Source organism: Dermacentor andersoni, chromosome 4, assembly GCF_023375885.2.
Source record: "Dermacentor andersoni chromosome 4, qqDerAnde1_hic_scaffold, whole genome shotgun sequence".
Lineage (NCBI taxonomy): Eukaryota > Metazoa > Arthropoda > Arachnida > Ixodida > Ixodidae > Dermacentor > Dermacentor andersoni.
Window position 1 is genome coordinate 121060704 of NC_092817.1, and position 26551 is coordinate 121087254.

General features: G+C 48.0%; 1 protein-coding gene across 1 annotated transcript in view; it reads right to left on the reverse strand.

The window, feature by feature from the left end:
* The window catches only part of Tsp74F (Tetraspanin 74F), a 420355-nt gene extending 395805 nt beyond the window's left edge, over nt 1-24550 (reverse strand). Inside the window, exon 1 of the mRNA XM_055074358.1 lies at nt 24112-24550. The gene's annotated coding sequence lies outside the window, so the exon portion shown is untranslated. The remainder of the gene's footprint in view (nt 1-24111) is intronic.
* Nucleotides 24551-26551: the final 2001 nt, after the last annotated feature.

The window sequence follows — 26551 nt, forward strand, 5'->3', positions numbered from 1 at the left end:
ACCTGCAAGTGGTGATGCGCAGGGATAAATGTGAACATGTTCGATTCCCTTTGGTATAGTGGCTGCGGCTTTGTGACTGAGAAAAGTCGCAGGTTTTGACTTCTCCGACATATTCAGGAGCCCATAAAGGAGATCCGGGAGATTGTAACACATTAAGCAATAATGCGAGGATGCAGGAAGTATGTATGGAGGCAATATTGTACCTGAACCGATTCACACATGACAGGTCCGTTCGCTAGCGGAAACCTTGACCGACGTGCTTCTACTGCAGCGTGGAAGTAACACTTCACGAACAATAAATCTTTCTGTATACATTGAATCCAAGTGGAAATTCACCAAGACGGGACTTCCAGCCATATATGCGCAGCCTGTTGCGTCCATAAAACTGAACAGTGTGCATGAGAATACGATGGAAGCACTGTTGTTACTTCTCATTCCTGTTCTGTGCCCATGAGAAATGCAACCGGCTGCAGTAGACCAAACAACAAGCTGGCGGTGCAATGTAGAAGTGGCAGATGCAAGTTGATTTGTCCTGCAACTTCCGCAAACGGGACGAAATACGCCGCTTGGAGCATAAGTAAATGCAAAGGCGTATATCTCTTGGTCTGTTTCGTGTGCTTTATGCAGAACCTGGCGTTTCGTAACTCTCGTAGCTCGCTAAGAGAGCTCCTTCGAAGTTGAAAGCGGAAGTAACGAAATGGTTTCTGGCAATTTGATAAGTACTAGCAGAAACCGTTTCATGTTGACGCTGTTGAAGGTCGATTACACGGGTTGCGGTGCTTCAAACTGAGGCTGGAAAGTCAAGGAAAATATTACGAAACGTGGTCAACGTCGAAGTCCAGTCGTTGCCGCGCGTAGTGAAAATCATGAGTAAGGGGGCGGGAGGACGAGGATGGACGTATACTTGAATGATGCAACGGACGTTCTTCGCGTGCTCGGGAGGTCGTGAGTCGCGCGTGACTAATATGTCCCCACGGAATACCGCAGTCGCCGTCCCCGCAGAGACGACTCGTCACTGTGGAGACGGCAACAGTGGGATGCTACAAACGCGGCAAGAAGTCAGCGCGGCATCCGTGACTACATGGTGGTGGTGGTATTGCAGCAGGCTGGGTTAGCCTGGCATACGTAGCCGCAGTTGTTCCGCCTGAGCCTCCTATGAGTGTCACTGTGTGTGTCACCAGATGTCGGAGAGCCCCGTGTCTCGCATGAAGGCAATCAATCAGCAGTCGTTGCGCCTTTTTCTTGATTGCCACAGGCCCTCCAAGGAAAACGACTCTTCAAAGGTCCTGTGCGAACGACCATACTTTTGCACGCTGTCGACCATCGCTTTCCTTTCGGTGTCGAACTGCGGGCGTATCCAAATGAAATGTTCGATGTCGGCGATATCACCACAGAAGGCACATAACGGGGAAGCCCATCGCCCTATCTTGAATAACCAAGCCAGGGTGGGGTGTACGCGGAGTTGGTTCGGATGCGTTACAACAGTGTTGCTTCTTCCCGAGTAAGTCCATGGGCAACACAGGCTGAGTGTGGAGTCTGGTGGATCGCCCTAAAGTGAATGCTGATTGCATCCTCAGGGTTGTGAAAAATCTTTGGCGCTCTTACTTTTGGGAAACATGTCAGTGCCAGGCGTGCAAGAGCGTCAGCTTTTTTCTTTCCTTGAATTCCCACGTGAAACGGGATCCACTGAAATTTTACGTTAAATCCAATTGCTCATTAGAACTTTGATCAGTGCCAGGGAGTGCCTTGTAAACTTGTCTCGAGGTAGACCACGGTGCGATCGTTGTAACGATGACATCGAGTCCGTCAGCATCCCGACGGCACGTGCGGAATAAGCGCGTAGTTTTGGCAAAGCCGTGGTAATGGCGGCACTTGCTACTGTTGTAGACTGAAATACGTGATCCAGGCGGCCAGACCATGACACGTCAAGGGATAATATGCAGAATGCCGCTCCGCAGCCGTATGTCTGTGCGCACACTGACCAGTCTGTGTACACTTGTAGGTGGCTTTGAAACGCTGTGCTCAAGTGGCCTAGCACAAGAAATTTTGCTTCGGCACTTGAAATGGTGCCTCTCGCCGGTAGACGGGGTATACTGAGGCTGCACGTAACGTCTGCAAAAGACCATAGTGGGTCGAGGCGAGTCCGTTTGGGCCACTCCAATCCCAAAAATCGAAAGGTGTTCAGCGTCGCACGGAAATGGGAGCGAGTTCTTGCTCTCAGCCGCAGGAGAAGAAGAAGAATAAACTTTATTGTACGAAGGAACTCCGTGGGGTTAATCTCGGGTGGAGCCTTCTTGTAGAGCCCCACTGGCCGTAGCGGCTCGCCGGGCCTGGTTTAGGGTCGCCAGTTGGCTTCCCAGTGCCAGCTCGGAAAGCCGTGGCTCCCAAGACCACGTCGTCAGTGTTTGTGATGAGCTCACCAGCCTAGATACTGCCTGGACTGCCTGGACTGGGCGCTCCGTACACTGGTAAGTAATGTGTGTCAGTGTGGCTGTGTGGTCGTTACACCACGGACATATCCCTGTTGTGTATACCTCTGAAAAGATTGCGTGCAGTCTCGATATGTGCGGGTATGTGTTTGTTTGAAGGCGGCGCCAGTCCCTGGCTTGTTGGCTGCTTAAGTTGGGATGTGGAGGAGCGCACTTCCGTCTGGTAAGGCGCTGGTACTCCAAAATCTGCCTGCCAGTGATGGTTTCCTCATGGTAATCTGAAGGGGGTAGCGCCGCGTCTGCGGGTGACTCGCCGGGCCTTAAAGGCTGCGTCTGCAAGGCCGGAAATGTCAAAAGACGAAGTGAAAGTACTCCGGTTCATTTCTAACCTTCTTTTTTGAACCCACCTGAGGAAGTCCCATCGCCAGCGAAGTCCCTTTCCGTGTACTGCCTCCAAACGCTCGAATTGGCTCGGTGATACTGCTATCTGATCAGCGGCAGTTGATAAAGAATGTGGCTTGTTGTGAGTGCAGCGTTCAGTTTAAGCATAGACATAGGACTGTTTCCCCAACGTACACCTGCCATGCGACAAAGTGCGTTGACTCTTTGCCCTGATTCAGCCACAACTTCAACTGCGCGTCGCTATAGTAGCTTGCTGTCGATGTGATTCCCAGGAATCGAACACTAGTTGCATGACGAATTAGATGGCCTCTAATATTCAGCGACAGGCGAGTTGACTTGCGTCTCACTCCCGCGAAAAGCATAAAGGCACATCTTTACGCTGATAAACATAGGCCAAGCGTCGATAAGTAACGATCGATGACGGAGATTGCACCCTGGGCTATCCGGGCCAAACATTTGTGTTGGTACCCCGAGATCCAAATGCAGATATCTGCGTAGATGAACACCTTAACAGTCGTCCAACCTACCTCCAGTGAGTCTGGAAGGGTGGCCATGGTAACGTTAAAGAGCAAGGGAGATATGACACTTCCTTGTGGGACGACGAGGGAAATGCGTCGCTTTTCGCTCATTATATTTCCGAGCTTAACCTGAACATGTCGCTCTATGAAATTCATGGACGACGCCAAGAGCATTTACAGAGACATTCAGGCCTTGGTGTCCGTTGATGATGCCAGTATGAAGCACACAGTAACATGCTTTGACAACGTCCATAAAGATGGCGAGTGTCGAAAAGCCGTCGAGGCGAAGATGCTCGATGTGACTTAGTAAACCCAAGACACTGTTCTGGGCACTCAACCGTAGGCGAAATCCGGTTATACACGATGGCAGTCTATTTCCTTTCACAAGATACCAAGTTAACAAATCTGCAATACGAGCGAGGGCAAGCCCTTCTGGGCATAATTAATCGCGTCTGGAGCACAGGAGAGATCCCCGAAACGTGGAAGACAGCCTGGGTGGGGCCAGTGCTCAAGTCTGGAAAGGATCCTGTGAACCTTGCCTCCTATCAGCCCGTATCATTATCATCATGCATATCAAAGTTGATGGAAAGGCTAATATGTCCGTGACTACATCTGACGAACGAGATTCTTTTTACACATATGTATAATAGCTGTGTTCTAGAAGATGTTGGTGCCTGTTAGATGGCGCCGGCTACTCATTTCCCCCCCTTAATTTAAAGATCTGCTCGAAAAAAAAAAAAAAGTTTGAAAGGCTATATTGAAAGGCTATAGTGGCAACAGTTCTAAAATTCACATACGCATAACAAAAGCAAATTCTTTTGAGCCGTTCTTAAAATTCGTATGTCGATGTTTAAGCACGCTAATCGAGGTGGCTTAGTGGTTACGGCGTTCCGCTGCTAAGCTCGAGGTACTGGGCTCGATAGCCAGCCTCGGCGGCTACCTATCGGTGATGGCGAAATGCACGAACGCTCGTGTGCCGTGTAACGAGTGCATGTTAAATAACCCCGGGTTTTCAAAATTGTTCCGGAAGCCCCCATTACGGCATGCATCATAATGAGATCGTGGTTTTGGCTCTTAAGATCACATAATATAATTAAATACTGAATTCCTTGTCCCGACTTGGTATAGCTTTTGCAAAATGACTGCAGTATGGCGTTTAACTGTAAAGTTAGTTTTTTTTTTCTTTGTGCAAACGTCCAGTGTCTTGACAATTCGGTTTTCTACTGAGTGCGCTCACTGCCGCGTAAAACATTACAGAAAGTTTTTATTATCCATGCTTTTTCTGCCCTTCCCTAATCTCAATACATTGACTGGTCAGACCATGATGTACTCAAGCGAGTTCGAAAAATGTCTATATTCCCTTGCTGCAAGACGTTTTTTTTTTTTTATAAACTTCATAGTTAAACCTTATCCCCAAAAATATGGCTAAAAAACGGGAATCGTCATGTCTTCCAAAACTGCCCCATTTGTGATGGGCCAGAGACAATCTAACATTTCTTTTTTCTAGCTGCAAAACAATTATCCTGCTTTGGCGTTTTCTACAACGTGCATTGAAGAAAAAAAATGAATTAGAATCAATATTTACACTGTGTGACACCTGCTGAATTGAATTGATTTCTTCGATTTTGCGTGCCAAAACCACGATTTGTTTATGAGGCACGCCGTAATGGGAGACTCCGGATTAATTTTGATCACCAGGGGATCTTTAATTTGATCACAACGCAGGGGACACGGGCGTTCTTGCATTTCGCCCCCATCGAAATGCAGCCGCTTCGGCCGGGATTCCATCCCGCGTTGTTTGACGCCAGCTGGCAACCTTTAATCATAAGTGTACTTTTCGACATGATTTGTTTTCTCCATGGGAACGCACAGTTTGCAGAAAGAGCCAATGATATACTGAAACAGCGCATCGATCCTTTTTTCAAAGCTGCGTTTCATTCGATTGGCCCTACACCTAAAACATACTCATAATAAAAGTGACATAAAGGTGACCCTCTGGCAAAACGAGCATAAACCGAAAGGCGGGGACACAGAAAGAACGACGTATATACACGACGCTGAATTTCCACAGCGTTTATTGCTGATGCAAAGACCCCATGTATATGTAGAGACAGGCGCAGAAAGAAAAGAAAACAAATAGAAGCGTCTTATTGAACAAGAGGATGGAAATATCACTTTAAAGGCCGCATGTTCAAAATGAATGTAAAGCCTTCAGAACCAATTTAGGTACATAATCTCACTCGGTGTCCGCTTAGTGGATAGGGAACTTACTCACAGACATTTAAAATTCCTAATATAATCTGGGGGTGTATTCTGTAAGTGCCCGCCTAATGGACATGTCCACTAGGTGGACACTTACACAATACGCCCCCTACTTGTGTAATTTCACACGTCATCTGCAGGCACTGCCTTGCAAAGATCTCAGAACTTTGAAATAGCTTGGGGCCCACATCAGCACATCAGCAGTCACGGCAGTGGATACGCAGGTGGCCTGTTGTGTACGCTATTGTGGTGCTCTTCTACACGCTCATTTAGACACCTGCTGGTTCGCCCAACATTAGAAATTAATGTGCAGTGCGGGTTGCGTGCAGAAGAAAACCAAGAGGTTCCATGTTGTGAACGATGGTCTCATGCATTAAGTCGTCGTAGGCGTTACCGATATCGGTTGCAATGACAGTGCGTACAAGGCTGCTGGGTGGAGCAACATGCAAAACAGACTTGTCTATGATTCTTTGCCCAAATGTGCGCGAAGTGCAATCTACGCTGGAGGCTCCTTGTTCTCGAGTTATAGTCACCAGAAAATGTGTGTTCCTCGAATATTTTGGACATTGTTGCAGCCAAACGCAGATCTCTGAGGTCAGTAGGTTTGCCTGGCCTCGGAACAGCAACCGCTACAGAATACTTCCACTGAGCTGGAGTTACGACGTCTGCCCATATTTCATAGAAGATATCAAGAAGCGAACCCAGAGCGACACCATCCTGGTAGTGGACAATTCATACGGACTGTTACTATGGCCCGGCGTAAAAGACACCAAGAGTGCCTCTTGGTGTCCAATTGCTGCCAGAAGCTTACATTTACTAGCTGTCTGTCAGTCAAGTCTTTCGCAATTGAACTGAATTTTATTTCTGGTTCTTTCAGACGAAGGTGAGCTGAGACTAAAGGCATAAATCCTGACAAAGGCCTCAATCCCCGTAAGCGACAGGTTTGAAAGCAGATTACATACATTTGCACAATTTGCAAGTTACAAAAGACTTGATTACTGCGACAAAATCATAAGGAACAGTGTGTGTTGTCATCGCATTCAAATACCTTCAAATTCATAAAGCAATGTACAGCCCGGCTAAGTACAAATAAACAGTTCAGATTCTAATTATGTGCTAATATTATACTAATAATTTTTTTAGCAAATATAAACGTTATCGAAGTTATATAGCATTATGAAGCAACAGCATGCGCACAGAAAGAAAGAAAAAGAAGAAAGAACAAAATCACACATCCTAATTGTGTGATAAAATCATAGAAATTGAAATGAGGAAAAAGGAAATGCTGTGGCTGCCACAGGACAGCCACAAGGTCATCAGGCAGCCGCGGGATGAGCGTAATTAGGGAGCGCCCTGCGGGCAGCTTTATCGGCGAACTCCTCCATAATGAGATTGAGGGCTAATCGTATGCTTGCTTCTGCTGGAGTTGGTTGCGATCCCCTTCCTTCCATCGCCTTAAATGTACGCCAGAGGACCCAGCTGTTTGCTACTAGAAGTAAGGCGTGTACAGCATTCCTGCCAATGTCTATAGGGCAATGTCTAGGACTAGGGCGGTGTTGTAACGTATACGCATTTTGCGCACGTGACCGAGGATACTCCGAATTTGGGTCCTCGATGAAGCACAGTGCTTCAACGTTGCTGGAACTTGGAGAAGACATTTCAATTGGGTCAATGACAAGCTGAAAATATTTCCCGTATGTGATTGCTCTGCTTTAACGTCAAAAGTGGACTTCGCTACCGAGACATACTACGAGCACAGGTTCAATTTGTCGTCCAACATCTGGCGGAGCCTTCAGATGAGGAAAGAAACACTGAGACCCCGCGTTTGCCCCTGTAAACATGCACATTCGCGAGGATATTACGCGGCACGATCCCTGGCGTTCTACTGAAGTTTTCGCCAAATTCAGGTTCTCAAAGCTGTGTCACCTGTAAAGCCTGTATCATCAGTAAAGCAGCTGTTTACGCGTAAATGGTTGCTGAAAAAGCAATTAAATTACAGTGAGCGTTATCCAGGAACACGTGTTTCGTTAAATTACAAAACTACAAAAGAATGTTGTTGATTACAAGTAATTAATTACACATAATTATTTACGTACATTCGACAGGCGTATAATGAGGCTCTGCGACTCTGGGCCCAGAGCCTGAGCAATTTAATGGACGGGCTGACTGATATTGTTAACGTTGCGGACTTCCCCTTATCAACTTCGCTGTAAGCGTTGATATCCAAGTTCACAGTGCACGGAAGACGTGGATGACTTCGACAGATCCTCCTGCGGTGCGTCGTTTGCAGAGATCTTCTACCGGAGGGACAACCAGCGTTGGGTGGGCACAGAAAGTCATCGTGGCCGCGAGTAGAACACACGTACCTCAAACCAGTAGCCTAATGATCATACTGGTACCGGGAGCAGCCCATTTGCGCACGCAGAGTGTCAGTTGCAGCGTCTCGGACAGAATCGAGTTAAAAAAGAAAAGATGCTTGTAGGAAGAAATATGTCGTCATTCCTAAAGAACGACCCAAGTTTACCATATTTTTGACTAAATATCTCGCCACAAATTATCGAAAAACTCGAATAATAATGGTCGTTGTGAGCTCTGTGACCGTGGCTGTCATTCGAGCTCAGTTAACAGCAGTATGAGATTCAGTCACTCCGTCTTTTTACATTGTGTGCCAAGTATTACATGGGCTAATGAACTTCCCTCACTTTTTTTTGTTTGTGCGAAAGAAAATTTCTAGTTTCGCACAAACGCGTGAGTGAAGGCGCGCAACCAACGGCACTGCATGCGTCGAACCTCGACGGCACCCGAAATGAGAAGGAGAACCACCTGCGTCTTTCAACCGCCCAAAGAAAGGATCAGATAGATTTAGCTAAACGTTTACGGTCCGTCCTGCTCACACTAGTGCATGCACCACAGCATGGTGTAACTACTTAAAAGGAAGAGGTCCGGACACCAATCAAAATGGCTTAAAATATATATTTACGTTTCGAAAAATAAATGTATATTCCAAACCATTTTGGTCGGCGTCCGGGCCTCTTATTTTTAAGTAGGCTTCATCCCGACCAGGCTGGCTGCCGTCATGCTCTCGACTTCACGTGGTATAAAGCAAGTAGGCTTATCAGCAGGAACGCTAATCAACGTGTGTGCGCGCAATGCTATACTGCCAGCAACGGAGGCCAGAACGCTGCCCTGTATAGCTGGTTCCGGCAGAGCCGATTGAGCACCGGCGTGACTGCAGGGTAGCTGGTTTCTCGTCCAGTTCACTGCAGCGTGGCGGCGTGGAGGCGACTTCGTCGCTTTGGCAGCCAAACGCACGGCGCACCTCTGGAACTCTGGTGACCTTCTAACCCTCCCCGCGCGGGCCCTGCGTGCTCGTCGATTCCGCCACAACACAACGGTGACGGCGCCAACGGTGCTCACGCAAACTGAGCATCTCAAAAGATTAGCCTTGGCCTTAAGACCTTTGGTCAGTCTTGCAAAGTCCTAGTGATGAAATCGGCTGTGAAGGCAGTGGCCTGAATGCCATATGTTTCCGGCTGTGCGTTTGCTTTAAAGGACCGAGGGCTATAGTGAGGTCTATTTGGTAGTGTGTGTGGGTGTGGCCCGCTCTTTGCTTTCGTGGTGCTAAGCTTTCGTGCTTCTTGCGAGCGACAGTCGCTTAAACAGAAGATAAAAATTATTCAGCGCAATGGCATTACTTTCGCTACCTCCCAAGCAAAATTCCTTCGTCCCACACGTAAAAGAAACAAGAAAAAGAACGAATCGGTGCGAGGAGGAAAGTGCAGAATGAAGAGTTTGACGTTAACGGTTTAACGGTTGGGAAGGGGTACTGACGTCACTCTGAAGTCAATCAGATGCGAGGGAAAGGAGCTAAGGAAACGGGAGAGGGAGGAGGACAAGATGGGGGGGGAGAAAGCTTTAGCCAAAACAGTCTCATAATTTGCTTCATGTCCGGCGAAGACGAGGAAGAGATGGATGGTGCATAAATTGTATCTGCACTCATAGTTCGTCAAGTGACCATAAATGTAAAAGCAACTGAATAACAAAAAATAAAGCAACATTCACCTGGGTTGATTACCTTTTAAATTGTCATCACACATGATTACCATACAGCGCGGCGTGATATTCATGCCGGTGCGATGAGACTCTAGAGCACCTTCTGTGTCACTGCTCATCCTTTGACATACACGACATACTCTACCCTAAACTCGACCTGTTAGATAACAGAGCGCACTCGACAGGAAAGTGTTTTTCCGAGCGTGAAAGAAGCCCGCGAATACGCGCAAAATTGCCGCATGACTGGCCGCTCGAGGCCCTTTGCGTGTGTTTGCGGACTTCTTTCACGCTCGGAGAAGCACTTTTATGCAGCATGTATTGAGCAACAGAAAGCTATCTGTATCGGGAGTTTTTCAGGTTACTTTACAGTTGTCTCACTGGCACCTTTAATCCACTTATAATATTTGACAAGCAGATTAATCGATTAAGATTAATTATGCAATTAGGAGGAACGCAAGAAATAATCTGAGCATCTCCAAACGACGGCAAGCAACATTAATACCTTGGTTCTGCCCAGCAACGTGCCATTCGCATATTTTTAAATCTTGGTGCATGATGGTTAGGACACCTTGTATAAAAGGGCTACAAATATTATTTTTTGTAAGGAAACATAACTCTATTCGTGCGCGGAAGCTTGCCCAAGTAGGAAAAATACTTTTTTTTTTTTTTTGCGTAACGGCATTGACATCACCACACTTGTCTTGCCCAGGAAGCTGGGCGATGCTTTCGCCCCAGCTACGCGTGACGTGTGGACTTTCACAGCGAGCCGAGTAAGTTGTTCACTGCTAAAGAAGGAGCGCGATATTTGCGGCTGACCAACGACACAATTAGTTTAACAAACTCTGAGAATTTCTTTTTGACCCTCCTCCATAAACGGTCCAGGCACGCGAAAATACATTAAATTCCCGACCACATCAAATAAACACACAGTGAAGCCAAAGAGATCACACGGGAAGTGAATGGTCATGTTTAACTAAAATGTAGAATTAATAACGAAAAGTTACGTGAAAGTGTACTAGATGACCCCACCAGCGGCCAAATTTGCGTGACGCTGACTAAAGCCGGAGCTATAATTGAAATGGGAATTCGAAATGGGAACCTTCATTTTACCCTGTTTGCAGTCACCATTATTTCGTCAAACAAATGCCACTATACTTTCGAAAGAGTATCTTACCGCGCCCAAAGCGACTTCGCGTTGCCCTTGAGAATATCCTTAAGGCGGACCAGAGATGGTCAGTGATATGCTGTGTGTATGTATACGCTCCGGTGTGGACGTTTTCAGTAATGGCACGACATTGTGCGAAGCATGGTGAGTTTTATTTCACGGAGTATCTTAACTATCTGAAGAAGGACAGGTCCACTTGCCGAAACCTTGATTGCTGCTTACACCTTGTTCTCGTTTTGCTCATGGTCTTCAATTTCCATCTCCAACTTTCCTCGTGTTTTTCCGTAACTATCGCTGTCACATTAACCAGACGGCTTATCCGTCCAGAGGCGCCCCGTACCATTTACACACAGTCCCTGCCCGTTGAAATGCCTTGCGACGCTCTTCGGTAACATTATTTACGCTGTCACCTTAACGTAACGGCTTCAGATATATTCTGTGTCATTTATTTCTTCAATATCGTAACCGTCCCACGTCTCATATACGTCTCATATACGGCGATCGCATGTGGCTTGTTCACAGGTCTTTCTAGGGATATTCGGTGTGACGTTTCTCGGGTCATTCACGCATATTCAACTCTGTGACCGGTCGAACAATGTCCACTGCACGAAGTAGTATGTCTCGTCATGTGACGCTGACTGTGTCTGCGACTACACGACAACTTAGCAATTTACGCGACAGCACCCTCACATATAGCCTTGTTTATTAACGCAAATATTTTTTTGCTTACTTCCCAGGTTTCGCGTGGCTGCGTCGGGTGCTGGGTGCCAGTGCGCCGGCCGCTACCTCGGTGGGTATATTTACAGATATATATACGAGTGGTATATTAAACTACCAGCGAGGGGGCTTATGCAACCATCGTAGGCTTGCCAAGTATGCATGGCGCTGTTTTGCGCAACGAAAATATTACTTCCAGCGTAAAACCTGCACATATAATGGCGGGTCACAGACATCTCTAAAGCACATCAGCCTGTTAGTGAAATGGTAAATTATATTTAGCGAATTATTTCATTTAGCCACTCACAGTTGCATAGCAAAGTACACATGCATCTGGCCGTTAGAGAAGCGACCTTCTGCGGCGACGTCGGCAAGTAAAATTCTGGGCAGATCAGGCAACATGTAGGAAGCATTGAGTGAGGTTGAGTGACGCGTACGAAAATGCAGTCTTGTTCCGAGATTTCGATAAACATGAAGTTGCTGTAAGCCCCAAAAATTTATTTAAATAAGAGTAAAAACAGCAATCACTTAACTTCGCTTACAGAAAACTAGAATCCGCAATGCATGCAGACGAAAAATTATTGCAAATTGCGCGGTGTATATCTTTCAAGTATTTTATTTCGTGTTTCTTCCTGGTCGCTTTACTTTGCAGATTCTTCATTACATTCCATCACGCAAAAAAAAAAAAAAAGCTGTTTTATACCCTGGAGCAAACGGATAATGGTGTTACATAAGTCGCTCCTTTAGTGTGCATGCATTTGAGAGCCTGCTATTCAAAACAATATTTTTTTTTTAGTTGGAGAGGTAGTACAATTCTCACAGATGACTCATTTTTCGTTTCGGTCTCTTTGAACGCAAAGCCGTGCGCCACTGACAATCCCCACAAACTCTACGACGAGAGGCACACGACAGACGCGTAATAATTTGCGTGCAGTGCTAACAAGGGCCTCCCTGGCGACGACGTGACGTTGCACGCCCACCGCCGAGATGCGTTTCTTGATTAAGGGCGGCCTTTAGGTCTTTCTCGAGGACGGCCTACGTTCGGTGCGAAGTGTTCCATTAATGCGGCGCGTCTTCTACAAGAGCGCATGCTCGGGCGCATCCTTTTACGCGACACGGCCACCTTTCTCTGCTCGCACGTGAGCAGGTGGCCTGCCAGCTGTTAGCCAGGTTGGGGGCAAAGGAGTAAGAGGGGGGGGGGGGGGGACAGTGGGTGAGGGGCGAGTGACCAGTCAAACTCGTTCTCCGCAGAACGCGCCGTACAGCTGCGAAACACCACCAAAGGCCCGGCGATCCTACGACGACAGGCAATCTCCCGCGTCTCTTCACACCGCCCGGAGCCGCACGTGCTTGTTTGTCAATCAAGTAGCTTGCGGTACGCCGCCTCGCATATGCGCAGACACACTGTACTGCAGCGAACACGAGGCAAGAAGTGACGGACAAGCTAGCAGGGCAAAGGTGGCAATTTGCTTTCCAGCGCGCCGTTGTGGCGATGGAAAGCGAACGGTGCCGACACTCGGCGCAAGCCACTAAACGCGCGCGCTCGCTCGCGGGAGGAACGAGCGAGGAATGCGAGCTATCCCGTGCGGCTTCGTGCATCGATTGCCGACTGCGAACGGGCGCGTGCTGCTGGCGAGGGCGATGGCGACGGCCTAGTTCCGTGCAGTTGGGTGAACGGGAAGCACCGTAGAGAATTTGGTTTTCATATTGCGCGAACCAATTAGTACTTTGTTTTGGTGTGGGCGGTACTCTGACCCCTGACGTTGGAGAGAGGTCTCTGTAGACTGCATATAAATTGAGTCGATTGTGCGGGACTCCGTACTATGCAAGCGCCGTGCAAGCGAAAAATTCAGCAGAGACACTCAGGACTGCTTATGTGTGGGAATGAGAAAGCATTATAGCCGCTTTGGTAATTATATTTTATTTACCGCGCATTCCTTGTTCACGCAAGCTGTCGTCAACGTGCTAACTGCGACCCGCCGTGATTGCTCAGTGGCTATGGTGTTGGGCTGCTGAGCACGAGGTCGCGGGATCGAATCCCGGCCTCGGCGGCCGCATTTCGATGGCGGCGAAATGCGAAAACACACGTGTGCTTAGATTTAGGTGCACGTTAAAGAACCCCAGGTGGGCGAAATTTCCGGAGTCGTCCACTACGGCGTGCCTCGTAATCAGAAAGTGGTTTTGGCACGTAAAACCCCATAATTTAATTAATTATAACTGCGCCTCGGTAAGGCCAAATGAAAACGCACCAAGCGTTTATAGGCGCTAGCTTGCCCGCGAGGAGTTCATAACTCCAAGGACCGCTCGGCGGCATGCCATTGGACAGCTAGTAACGCTTTCTTATTTTATACACTCACTACATATACTCAGGGACGTGGCACCACCTCCTACCCGCTGGTTGCGACGCACGCTCTAGGCCACGCGTTAGTCAAGTCAGATGGCGGCGACGTGATGTGCGCAAAGACGCAAGCACTAGACACACATTAGAGAGCTTTAGTTTAGGGGACGCAAGCGGCTTGCGTACGCAAGAACTAGGGGCCCCGGTACTGCGCATGCGTAGACCCCTACGTCTGGGTCTACGCATGCGCAGTAGCCTCACCCCTAGTTCTTGCGTACGCAAGCCGCTTGCGTCCCCTAAACTAAAACTATCTATTTGGTCAGCCAGAAATGTGGAGCCACCGTGGCGTCAGAGAATCGTGCTCGTTTCGCATCCCGTAGGCCCCGTTTCGATTCCCGCCTATAGCGAAATTTGCCTAATATTCTTTGCAAAGGCGTTAATTTACTTTGTTTACAGGAACCTCCCTGAGAAATGTGGCGTCGATTCGAGTATCTTTTCATGCGGTTTTACTCTTTGCCGTCGGCCATTTTTGGTGCCATCATTCGGTCGCGCCGCCGACTACAACGCCGGATTTTTCGCGTAATGGGGCATAAAATGCTTTCGCATTAAAATATTTCAGCATAGCGTTACCGTTCTGTTGTCACCGCTAAGGAAAAAGCCTGGCACTCACTTCGCATAACTGCGCGTGCGCAGTTCGGTGTGAACCGTAGTTGTATCGGTAGAATCAATAGCGCTATGCCAAAATACTCTGCATGGCGCTCGCACCAACCATAACCACCGGAAGCTGGAATATGCGCGGTGTTGGGACCATGCATTTTCTTTCTCTCTTTTGTTTCTTATTTGTCATCATCACCGTCATCACGTCATCGTTGCGAAAGGGAGAAGGAGTGGACCCGTACGTTGCATCAGAGTCTTTGTCGGTTACCCGAAGTTCCTGTCTTACGAGCAAGAGAGCCGCGAAGTCAACGTATCATCGCGCATGCAGTCGTACTCAGGCCTGCTGCCCACTGTTGGCAGGGCTACCTGATGTCTTTCGAGAGTGTCCCTCTGCCAATACTTGTTAAGTATCAGGTGTGCGTGTAAATACGCAATCATTAACCTAATTTTCAGCTCTATACAGGTGTATCATCGATGTTAAAGGGTACAGACCTACATTATGAAAGATCATAATGTCGCTCAGAAGTGGTCTTTCGCTGTAGACGACCAAATTGCGATCGAACCGAAATTTGGTTACCTCCAAGAGAGAGAGAGAGAGAGAGAGACCGGCAGAAGGCAATTCTAGCCAGAAGATCGTCTGACTTGCTACCCTGCGCTGATGGAGGGGAACAAGGGAATACAATGGAGCTCTTCTACAACGAACACCTTTACAATGAAACGACTTTTATAACGGTGGAATTATTCTGTACGGTTCCATTTTTATATATTCTGGACTGTGCGGTGCGTAACCTCTACAACGAAGCGAGCTGTATAACGAATGGTTTTGGAGGCCCCAAATACTTCGTTATACGGGCGTTCTATTGTAGAAAAGCGCGCGCGCGAGAGAGAGAGAGAGAAGGGGAGACTCGGTGAATGCGTGCACGCGCGTGGAGGGCGTTATGCTCTTGGCTCACTTTGCACGAGCAAATACTCCTAATAGTTCTGACGGCGAAATCCTTCTAAAGTAAGTAAATCATTCCAGAGTGCCACTTATCTATAGTCAGGGAAAGCTCAAGTTATGCTTTCTGTTCATGGAGACGTTCTAAGTCTATTGCTCCGAGGCCTGCTCTCTCATAGCCGAATTTGCACTGGCAGTGCTTAAGACATCGTGCATTTTAAAGCGAAGCTGTAAATGTACGATGCGTCTGCGTGAACGTCTAGCGTCTGCACTCATTACGGCACCACTAAATCGTAACGTGTTGTTGTCGTTGTGGTCGTTGTCATCCTCTTTGTTGTTGCTGCTGAAACGTTTATTAATTATACGATGACAAAAAAGCGGTATCCGGCCAAAGGAAGTGCATTCACGAGGGTGTGGAAAGAGAAACAAAATGAGGCAAATTCGAAAATTGTCGATCATTCTTGCGTCGCGCAAAAAAAGGAACAGCAACTAGATAATGAGGCGCCGTCTTTCGAGGATACCTTTGGGAGGGGACCATTGGGAGGGAACCATTGGGAGGGGACCTTGAGGCCTCATTGTAGAGGAAAGAGTGGCTAACGACCTTCCTCGGGACTTTAAAAAGAGGGAGGAGGGGGGAAAATTGTTGCGGTTGACGTGCAGAAAATGTTTCGAGTATGAGGTATAATTGGTTCAGCTGGCAGGTTGTTAGGGAACTTCGTTATTATCTTGCTCGCGCCATTTGTAACTCAAACTACCGTGAACTACTGCGTGGACAGAGTTCAAATAATGGAGTAATTACTACAAGAACATGCCGGCGTAGCTTTAAAGCCATGGAGAACAAGGTATTCCACAAAAGCTAACAAAGCACCATACCGGCCACAAAACGCCTTCTCGTGGGAGAAAACAAACTAACAGAAAACGACAACTTTGAATTGTCACTGTATAAACGCGGTGATGGCGTCACATACATATTGCAGACGCTCTAAATTCTTGTAGGTGCATTGAAAGTCTCTTTTATAGCTCGGAAGCATTACTTTGAACGTATTACACGGAAGAAAGTGCACTCTTCAAAGCCACCGGTGTTGGGCAAAAACGGCTGAACAACACCGAAGAGTCACTTCACCCACCTTCCGTTGGTGGCGTGGAAAAAGTGGCTGCGTGAGTGGAGTCATTGAAAGAGGAGCACTGCGAAATTACGAAGCAGGATAAGTGCAGCTAGAAGTAGTATTATGATCCTGCAAAGCTGCGAGATTATGTAAGGGCCTTCTTTATTATTATGAGTTTTTCCTTCTTCAAATCAACAAGTAGAGGCCTTCGCCTAGGTGACGCTACTGAGGCAATACATAACGCGGCGACTTGCTTGTATCTGTACGCCCACCCTGCGAAAATCCCTTCTTGGGATTGTAGTATCACTAAATAAAAAAAAAAGAAAAAATATACCGTAATGGAAAAGCACAGTAATTGGTCTCTATTGCGACAAGCTTATTTTCATACTAGTCGCTAAAAAACTCGCCAAACGCATCATAGCACGTCACGAGGGTCAAGGCACTCTTACCTTTCGAGCTACACATCGTGGCACAGCTTACGCATTATGCAGTACTGAATTTTCACCAACACGAAGTAAAACAGTGCCTGCGGAGTGGTCACTGGGTAAAATAGGGGGTTCAAACTGTTAAAAAGCAGTGGACTGGCGTCTAAACGTTGGGCCTGAAGTCAATCAAATGAAGCACAGAAGAGGGTAATCTCTGCGTTTTCTTGTGCTGACTCCTCGTCACCGATCCTATGCAACCAATTCCCTCCATTGACTCTGGTCAAAGAACGGACGCTAGAGGCGTGGTGCACCGAAGTTTTGTCGCCAACTCTAGCACCGCTGCATGGTTGAGAGAAAGTAGCTGCAGCAGCACTCCAACACCTCGGAACCTACGTCACGTGGCGAGAGGCCCTCGACTGAGCGTTTTTCATTGTTTTTTTTCCCCCCACACTTGGCTCAACACGGCATGAACCACTTTCGTGCAACGTTGTGCACGAAAGGCTAGTACGAAAGAAAAAAGAGGGGGTGAAAGCAGCGAAGAACTGTACGACGCTGGAGAACTTACGTCACTGTCCCATTAAGCGTATCTGGTAGATGTGTTAAGTACGTTGCGAGGCGCTATAGAAGCCGTGCTCCCGTGTAATTGTACTCTTTCTTAGTGGAAGTAATCATGCCACGTGCCACCTCTACTCTGCGGGTGTCCTAGTCTCTCGGGCACATGATAGATTGACTTTATAAAGGACGCGATGCCACGCCATTTGGAGAACGCACGAAGCCAAGACCCTGCTGACTCATTCATCAGGGCAGAGCTAAACAGCGGGTCCTGCTAAATGGCCCCTTTGCGTGATTCCTCCAGCGCAATTCCTCGAGCTATTATTTAACTGCTATTGTAGATGTATTCTCTCTCTCTCTCTAGCTCACGTGTGAGTGCCACGTTTTCTCACCAGTGGAAACGGGCCGGTGGCGACTTCATTTTCTCCATGAAAGGAACAAAGCTTGAGCCCTCACGAACGCTGTGGACGAGATGACAGATTAAGAAGGAGTGTGGCGCGGGAGACGGGAAACAATGGAACGTAGCAGCTACTTCAAAGCGACGCTAATGATAAATAACAACTTAAACTAGATTTCTTGACTGCGCTTATGAATTACTGACCTTCGTTGAGAGCGTACACGCACGGTGTAGCAAAAAAAAAAGAAAATCCCAGGACAACTAAGTACTTATGAGTTGTGAACGCGAACGCACTTATGTCCAATTGAACGCCGCTGAGCGGTCCTTCGATGAACTAACTCATCGCGGGCAAGCGAGCGCGGTGAGACGCTTGGCGCGTTTTGATTTGTCCTTACTAAAGTGGCTTTTAGCCTTCTAGTACACTGCAGTTTTTATTTGTGTTTGCCAGAAACGCTGTTCTTTTTCACTGGAAACGCCTCGCTTGACGTAAGGTCCATCACCGTAGGCATTTCCAACAGAAACCAAAGTCCATCACACACGGCACTAGAAGTGAGCACTGGACCGGGTCGATCAGATGGCCTAGGTCTGGCCCTGCCCACAGGCCGGACTCGTGCAGCCTGGCTGATATTTAACTAGGCTCACTATGTATGGAAATTCAGCTTGCTGGGTTTCGAAACACTGTGCTCGATCTGCTACACTTGCCTTTGTTGACGGCCTGATTCGACCCCGCGGGCTTGATTTTCATTTCGTTTCGTTTATTTCCACCCTAAAGGCCCAAAGGAATTATACATAAAGGGGAAGGGGGGGGGGGGGGGGGCGTACAGGAACATATGACAGGGCTTAAAAAAATAAAGGAACATTGCTAACCATTGTCTCTAAACTTTAGCGAACGCAACTTCAGTGCTAAATGATATACCACGCAAGAACGACGCACTCGCGTGACACGTGACACGAGTTTCTCTACGACGATTTCTGAATAGCTTCGCGCTCTTGTATTTCGCCAGTTTAAGTAATTCATTTAAAAGTCAACATAACAACAATGGTATCATGCTTGTTCATCCTAATATGTTTTCCGTTGTTTTGTTTCTATTCTTTATATCATATATTTATATTGCTACGGGACAGTTTCCTTCCACGAAAGGATTTTTTTTTTTTTTTTGTGCACAAGGAAAGTTGTATTGCGTACGAAGTTGTCTGAATGGTCGCTGCAAAGTTGGTTGGGTATACGTGTACAAATTCGTTCTTTCTTTGATCGTGCGTAACCGGTTTGGGCATGGACGCTCTCTTTTGCACTTATTTACTACTTCAAACAGGCCTCAAGCCCTCATTTAAATGTTACTCTCATATGATCCGCTGTCCGAAATGCCTCTGTGGTTACGAAATAGAGCAGATGTGACATGTTACGTTATGCAGCCGTTATCGCATAATGAGCGTGGGAAATGCACCGGTAATGCGTTTTTCATGTGGCTGCCGATTCGAGGGCCTATTTAAATTTTTATATGGCTACCGAAGTGACTCTAAGACAGCCGTTCGAAACTTTGCAAAATGTACGGTCTACAAACCCGCCAAACAAATCCTAAAACCAGAATATTTCAACGCTAGACCCATTAGAATCATATCGGTTCCGGCCCACGCGTCGCGTCCTCAGACCGAGGTTTCGTCAACCGGACGATGGTCGAGTCGGCCCTGAGGTCGGCGATGAGATACCTTGACCACCTACGACGAAATGGCATTATACTATAGAAACAACAGAAGGACGCTCCCACCAGCGGACAAAACCTTTAATTAACCTCCACAAGTGGTATGGCGGAAGCTACAAACTAACACCTTCCCAAACCCCTATATATACTCCAAGGCCTACCCAGGTGTCTACACTCCTGAATGCAAGCTCTGCGGTGCCCCAAAGGCAGATTTAAAGCACATTTTATTCGAATGCAACAACCTAAACCGAACAGAGTATGGAAACTCTCGAACGAGCAAGAGTGGGAGGATGCGGTGTCCAACTCTTACGCGGCGATTCGACTGCAGGCCGTCAGCTGGGCGTTGGAAGTCGCCGAAAAACAGGACCTCACGACCATAGTATGCGGCACCGAAGGACCTGATCGGACGGCCCCCTCACGCACCCCGGAAGCCCACCAACATCAACCGAATCCTTTCTGTTGACGAAATAAGGTTGTTGCCACTGCCATATGGCTACCGACGCTGAAAGGACGCTCCCCTTCAAGCACGTGAGACAGAAAAGAGATTTATCAACATACGCGCAATGCGCCATTTAAAGAATTGTCAACGACCACTGGCGGGCTGTGCTGTTTTATGAGGAGGTATTGACTATGGTAAATCGACACAGCGTGCCTAGCAAAGTAAAGGGAAAAAAGACGGTTAAGAGAGTGCAAAACGATGCAGGGAGAGCTATAGGGGGGGGGGGGGGGGGGTTGCAGACGGAAGGTGCGTACTTCATTCGCGGTGTTTAATGGAGGAGGGTGAAGGAAGCTGGTCACGAAGGGAGGAGGATGAGGCGAAGGAAGCAGAGAGAGAAGGCGCTAATGTCCACGTGCCAGCAGCCATGTCCAAAGGAAGGAAGAAAAACCGGACACCCCGTGGAGTCCTACCGCGCGTTGAGTCAGGCGGCATGGCGACATCGATGATGACACCAATAAGAAGCCACGCTGGCGCATTTCTTTATTGCTTCACCCTGCGCCCCTCTTTCGTTGACACTTTTCGCAGTTTTATTTCTTATCCGCAGTCCCAGTGGCGGCTGTATCAGCCGCATGACCGTTTTCACTTCCGGTTTGATCCTTTCGAGGTCGGATCGGAGAAACAGTAGTGGAACTAAATGATATGGTTGACCTCTGTGATGACGTAAAACATCACGCATGGTTTGTCTTGAACTGCCTTGGCGCTGTTCGAATTCGCGTATAACTGGTTACAATTAGACTTTGCACACACAGACATGCCTGTATGCTTGACTTAAATACACTTTTCATGTCGCAAATCTATAGTCTCACATGTTTTCGAGCATCTAGAGAAATCTTCACCTAACTAGTGACAGTGTCTCTGTCACTCGCGGTTACCTCTGTATCCGCTTGCCAGCAACGCATGTCACCATAACTCGCCGTTAGTCTAGTTGAATACTTGTAGTATTAGCCGATGCTGTCCGTTTCCCAATGAAGCAAAAACGAAAAAAAGAACGCCGTCTTGGATCAGTGCCTTCGCTTTTTTTGCGGCTTCGAAGGAAATCGAGGTTTCGATTCACATCGCCTGGTGGCCTCATTTTAGTGGAACGAAAGTGCGAAAGCGCTCCCGCACTCAGATTTAGATACCTGTGTAAAAAAAGTACGATGCTCAGAATCAGCCTGAAACCCTCCACAGCGACGTTCCTCAGCAGCTTTGTGACAACGTCACCAACTATTCATGCGAGTTCTTGCCCTATACTTTGTGGTGGCACTTTGAGTTATTGAAGAGTAAACAGTGTTTCTTTCAAAGAAATGTTGCAAAAGGCACTGTCCTGTATTTAATATCAGTTAGACATCACAAATAATTTCTGGAAAAGCACAGTTTAGTTGTTCATCTGCGCACGAAATGTGTAATGGCCATTACAAGTTGGCCTGGATTGAATAAATTGATTGTGATTTAGATATAGCATTAAACCATATTCACTTTCCTTATGCATCCGCGTTGATATATGGCTTTAATGTGGTGCGCAACGTTATTGTGATGTGTAACATTTCAAGCTGCAATGGACAGTTCTCGCAGATGGGGTGTTTTTTCGAAAAAAAGTAAAGAGTGTGCATCATTACAAAAAAACAGACATTGCGCTTATTCAGTCAAGGCTCCTGTAGTCTACTGTTTGTTATCTACTGTCCGCTTGTTACATTTGTTGACCCTTTATTTGAAGAATCTATACTTATCATAAAGGGTATATATATATATATATATTGCATCTTTGGGGCCTACAAATCTGGCCGCAGTCCAACGAACTTGTTGGAAACAAATATTTTGATTCGTAAGGAAGGCGAATTGCACTGGAAAGCCCCGTCACCATCGCTTGTCTCGGAGTCAGAAAAAATTGGCACACTAGAAAGCGCTGTCGCCATCTCGTGTCACACGGCCAGTTCGCCGATCTAGCTGAGTGATCATCGCTGCCGCTGTGTTTCTGGCTGACGCTTGGCGAGTCCAATAAACCTCGTCACAGATTTATTTATTTACTGATTTGTGACTGATTGGTTCATTGATTTATTAATTGATTGATTCATTGATTGGATTGACAACTCATTTTTTACTCGTTCTATCAAATGCATTATTTCATCGAAACGCAACGCAGTCATGCACATCCTAGCTTGTTCAGCGACTCCGCATTAAGTGCCGTTATCACATGCGTATTGCGCAATTCCCGCTTCTCAATTCGGAGATGTGGCCTGTCAACCTTACGCATGAGGATTTCGGCTTTGGCAGGGGCTATAACTTCACTGATGAAACAGAAGGTCAAACATCTCGGCACCCTATTCTTGCATATATAAAGGGCATAAAAAGCCAAGACGAGTCATAACGGGGTCAGGGGTTCGGTGTTCACGAACCAAGAAATGTATTCCTTGCCACGCATGTCTTCACGCCGTTGCGCAATACACGACTCCGTCAAGAGCACGTGATCGAGTGCGAGCAACTGACCTAACTCTTCAAGGATTTGAGGACGCGCTGACTCCCTTGGATACCCGCGCGATATGTCCTTGCGCGCAGGCGAACGTGAGTTGATACCAAAGCACTACAGCTGGAATATTTCAGGCTCCTATATCGGCAGTGTGCGCGGCATAACAAGATCCCCTGATTGCGTTGCCATATTTCCATTCGCTGAGGTTCATACGCACTTAAAGAGGGCATCAGTCGTAAGGTTTCAAGCGCTTTATCTAGGTATATAGAGGTAAAAGGCACTTAAGATTCGTTTTTGCCCCCCTCTCTCTAGGGCTACAGCCATTTCTCTTCAACCTAAATACGGTCAAATGCATCTGGTGTTTCAGTATCTGATGCTAAGCACGCCACCGTGGAGATTCTTTTCGTGGCTGGCACTGTCATGAGGCACTGTGCGAGCAACGCAATTGCAAATATTCAATGAACTTGCTGCCAGCTTTTTAAACTAAACCTTATAATTTAGATTCTTCAAACCTGCACAATATGTGGAAAGAGTTGCAGTTATTATAAAATTGCAAATTTTCGCTTTTGTTTCTTTTTTTGTTTTCATGCCACTTGTTTATGCTGTGGCGTATTCGCGTTTGCAGATTGATTACCAAGAAGAATATTCAAATGATCTGCACCTCTCTTGTGTTTGGTGTAGATTATGACGTGGCCCGTACCTCTTTCTCGTCATCAGACTCATCTGTCGCCTCAAGTTCTAGAACCAAAAAGAAAGAACGAAGGTATCCACCGTTCTTTACGCACAGAAGTATGCCCCGCGCTTAAAAGTACACAAAAGATCGTTGTAACTGACGGCCCTTTCCATAAGAGGTCAAACATCCTTCGGACTAGGTCGAGGCTAGAACAGACCGCGCTAGTTCTGTTTTGTTCTTCCTTTCCTTCTTTCCTTCCTTCTTTCTTTCTTACTTACTTACTTTCTCGCTTGCTTGCTTTCTTGTCACACCTTCGCAGTCATAACAATGACGACATTCAAAACTCTATGGGTAACAAACCCCAGTTACGCGCATCACTTAGTTACCAACTAGAACGGGAGCACGCGTCGCGTATGCTTGCAAGCAGGTCACCACTGGTGTCCCGGCGTCTTGCGTGGCTCTTGACACCGCGTAGCCCAGCAGTTACAGCAATCGAGATAATCCCTCTCCCAGCACAGTGAAACAAAGGCAATCAACACGGCCAACGAATCCAGTTTTCCTCGGGAAATAATTAAGAAATCTCAAACTACGATATTATTCAGGCGATCGTGGGCGAGCTAGAGACAATATACGACAGGGGGATCATTTTACAAGACAACAGTTACGGGAGTACTAGAACTACTTGGAATATAAGATCCAGCTTACGAAAGTAAATATTCCCCCCTAAATTCAACTTCTTTTTTTGTCAAGATATTGCATCCTGATCCCAGACGTCGATGTAATAAAAAAAAAAATGAACGAGTTACGTCCAACGCGAGCAAAATTTTTTACTCACCCTATGATGTCCACCGGCGCGTCGCTCCACACTAACATGCCCGCGGTGACGCAATTTCCACGCTCAATCCCCCCACTCGTCACTGCAGCAATGCGCACTCAGAAAACACAAGAAAACACAACCGCGACCAGGCGCAGTTTCACGGAAACGACACCGGAAGCTTTCCGCACTTTAACACTGCCCCACGGGGCAACGGCAGCGCACGGCAATATCCTGGCGTTGTTCTTTGCTCCTTTTTCTTGCACGGGTCGCACAGCGGCCGCAGCCCACAGCGCGCGGAACCGGTAATCACGGGACGAATGGCGACGGGAGGCGCCGATGAGTGCAACACCGCCACGGGACGACTGACAACGTCGCCCGGGCCACGCCGTTCGACCCTGACGATTTGATTCGCGAAGCGACGGGCGACGATCTCACGCAGCGCCGGCACAATGCGGCCCGCTTTTCAGGCTGTCAGTAAAGCGCGGCACTTTTTGCTCCCTCCCCTTGACGGGAAGGAGGCCGATGCTGACAGACACGTAACTTGTCCACTGGTGCACTGCGATCTCTGTGGTCAACTGCGGTAGCGTTGGTGGTGTATGAAGCACAACTCTCAAGGCACAGTAAAAAGGAAAATACGACGCCGGGGTGGAACAAACTATTCACGGGGTTGCAACTCTTTCTCGGCGACACGAGCGTTTGCTCGCCGCTCTTCCTCACGTCAACGTCGTTGATGACAGGCCCCGAGGACGGGAAGATGTACTCTGACCACAGCAGGTAGTACACAAACGTAAACAACGCACGTGGCTTCACTTCCTTTTTTTCTTCACGGTGCTGACACGGCGTGCTTGGTCGGCAGGAAAGCTGCAGAGTCGATCTACAGCTCGCTGCACCGCCGGCTGCGTTGGCGAAAGAACACGTGCACGGGTCCGGAAATATTTTATCGCACCACACGGAGCAAAACACGCGACGCACGCTTCGCTCGCTGGCACCAACACTGCTTCCTTCCGCGCGCGTTCGGCTTTCGATCGCGCTGTTCCGGGACCGGCCTATAACGGGACCGACAGCGCGCGCCGCTGTACTCCCTCGCACTCGAGCAGCGGAGGCCTCATCCTCCTTTCCAACACGACGACGATGCAGCGCACGGCGGCGGTGGCGGCCGGAAGGAAAGGGGGCCAAGACGGCGAAGAACCCGTCATGTGGGACGACCACGTTACGTCGCTGGCCGCCGGAAAAGCGATGCCTCTACGCGGCCGCCGCCGCCAACGGACCCCCCCACCCCCTTCGGAAGGAAGCGAGCGGTCAGCTCCCCCCCCCCCCTCCCCTCCTCGCGCGGTGGCCGCGATGCCCTCGTACGTCCGAGGTGCGGCGCCGAAGGGGGCCCCCGCTTCATTTCTGGAGCACGATGAGCGGCCGCTTTCTCTTCGCCCTCCCCGGCGCCCTCCTAGTGTCAGCAAGTGGGGGCGTACTAAGGCACACGCTTTCGCTTTAGGCCTTCTGCGTGGCTACTGCTCGAAGCTGGGGGCCCGGGTCATCATCACAAACGCCGCCGGTCAGCCATGGCAGTCTTGCGCGATATCGACGGCTTACGCTCGTACGTCCGAAAGCAGACCGTAGCCTTGACAGGCCACGGTTGGCACGGTGTATACGAGTGCTTCTCCAACAACCCAGTGGCGCAAGAAGAACAACGGACATAAAGTAGAGACAGGAAAGATTGCACCCTGAAGGTTTAGTATCGATGTCATCCGTACGTATTCCTGACCGACATCTCTGACGTGGACATGAGAGGGGTTCACCAAGTGTCCGTAGATGTAGCGCCTCGGAGGAACGCAAGTAGCTCATCTAGGAATCCTCGTCTGACAATTTGCGGTGCTTCTGGCAAAGCTTCGTGTCAGAAAGTTTCGCGGGGAAGACCTTCAGAGTGTAGGCGACCAAGGAGCCTTTTTCCTGCCTTGTCAATCAGCATATAGTAAAGCCCCATCAACTGCTCCGCATCTTTCACCTCTTCACGTGAGGTACAAGAAGGGTAAACACGGGTACTGACTAAACACGTCACCTATACGTTTAGCCTGTTGTATTAGGAAGTTGTCATTAATTCTTTGGATTCAGTCCCTTGATCACACAACGTCGTCGTGAAGATGAGCAGATGTATAGACTGGAAATGCCAGCAGCTGGTGTTTTTTAAAGCTGCTTATTCGTCAGACCTCTTACTTTTGGTGAACGTGGTATCCACTGCGGTGCAAAAGCATCAAGCGTCTCGTTTCATTCGACCTTTACAGGAGGCGATAGCTACTGGGACTCTACCTTGAACTGCCTGCCAAAGGATATATTAGAGTTCGTTACAAGGCAGACTGTCCATTTGTCCCCATAAGCCCCATGCTGCTTCTTATGGCGCGCCTCGATATAAGCTGTGTAGCAATGCATCCATGAGGTGCCAAGGACGGTGTGTCCACATGCTTAT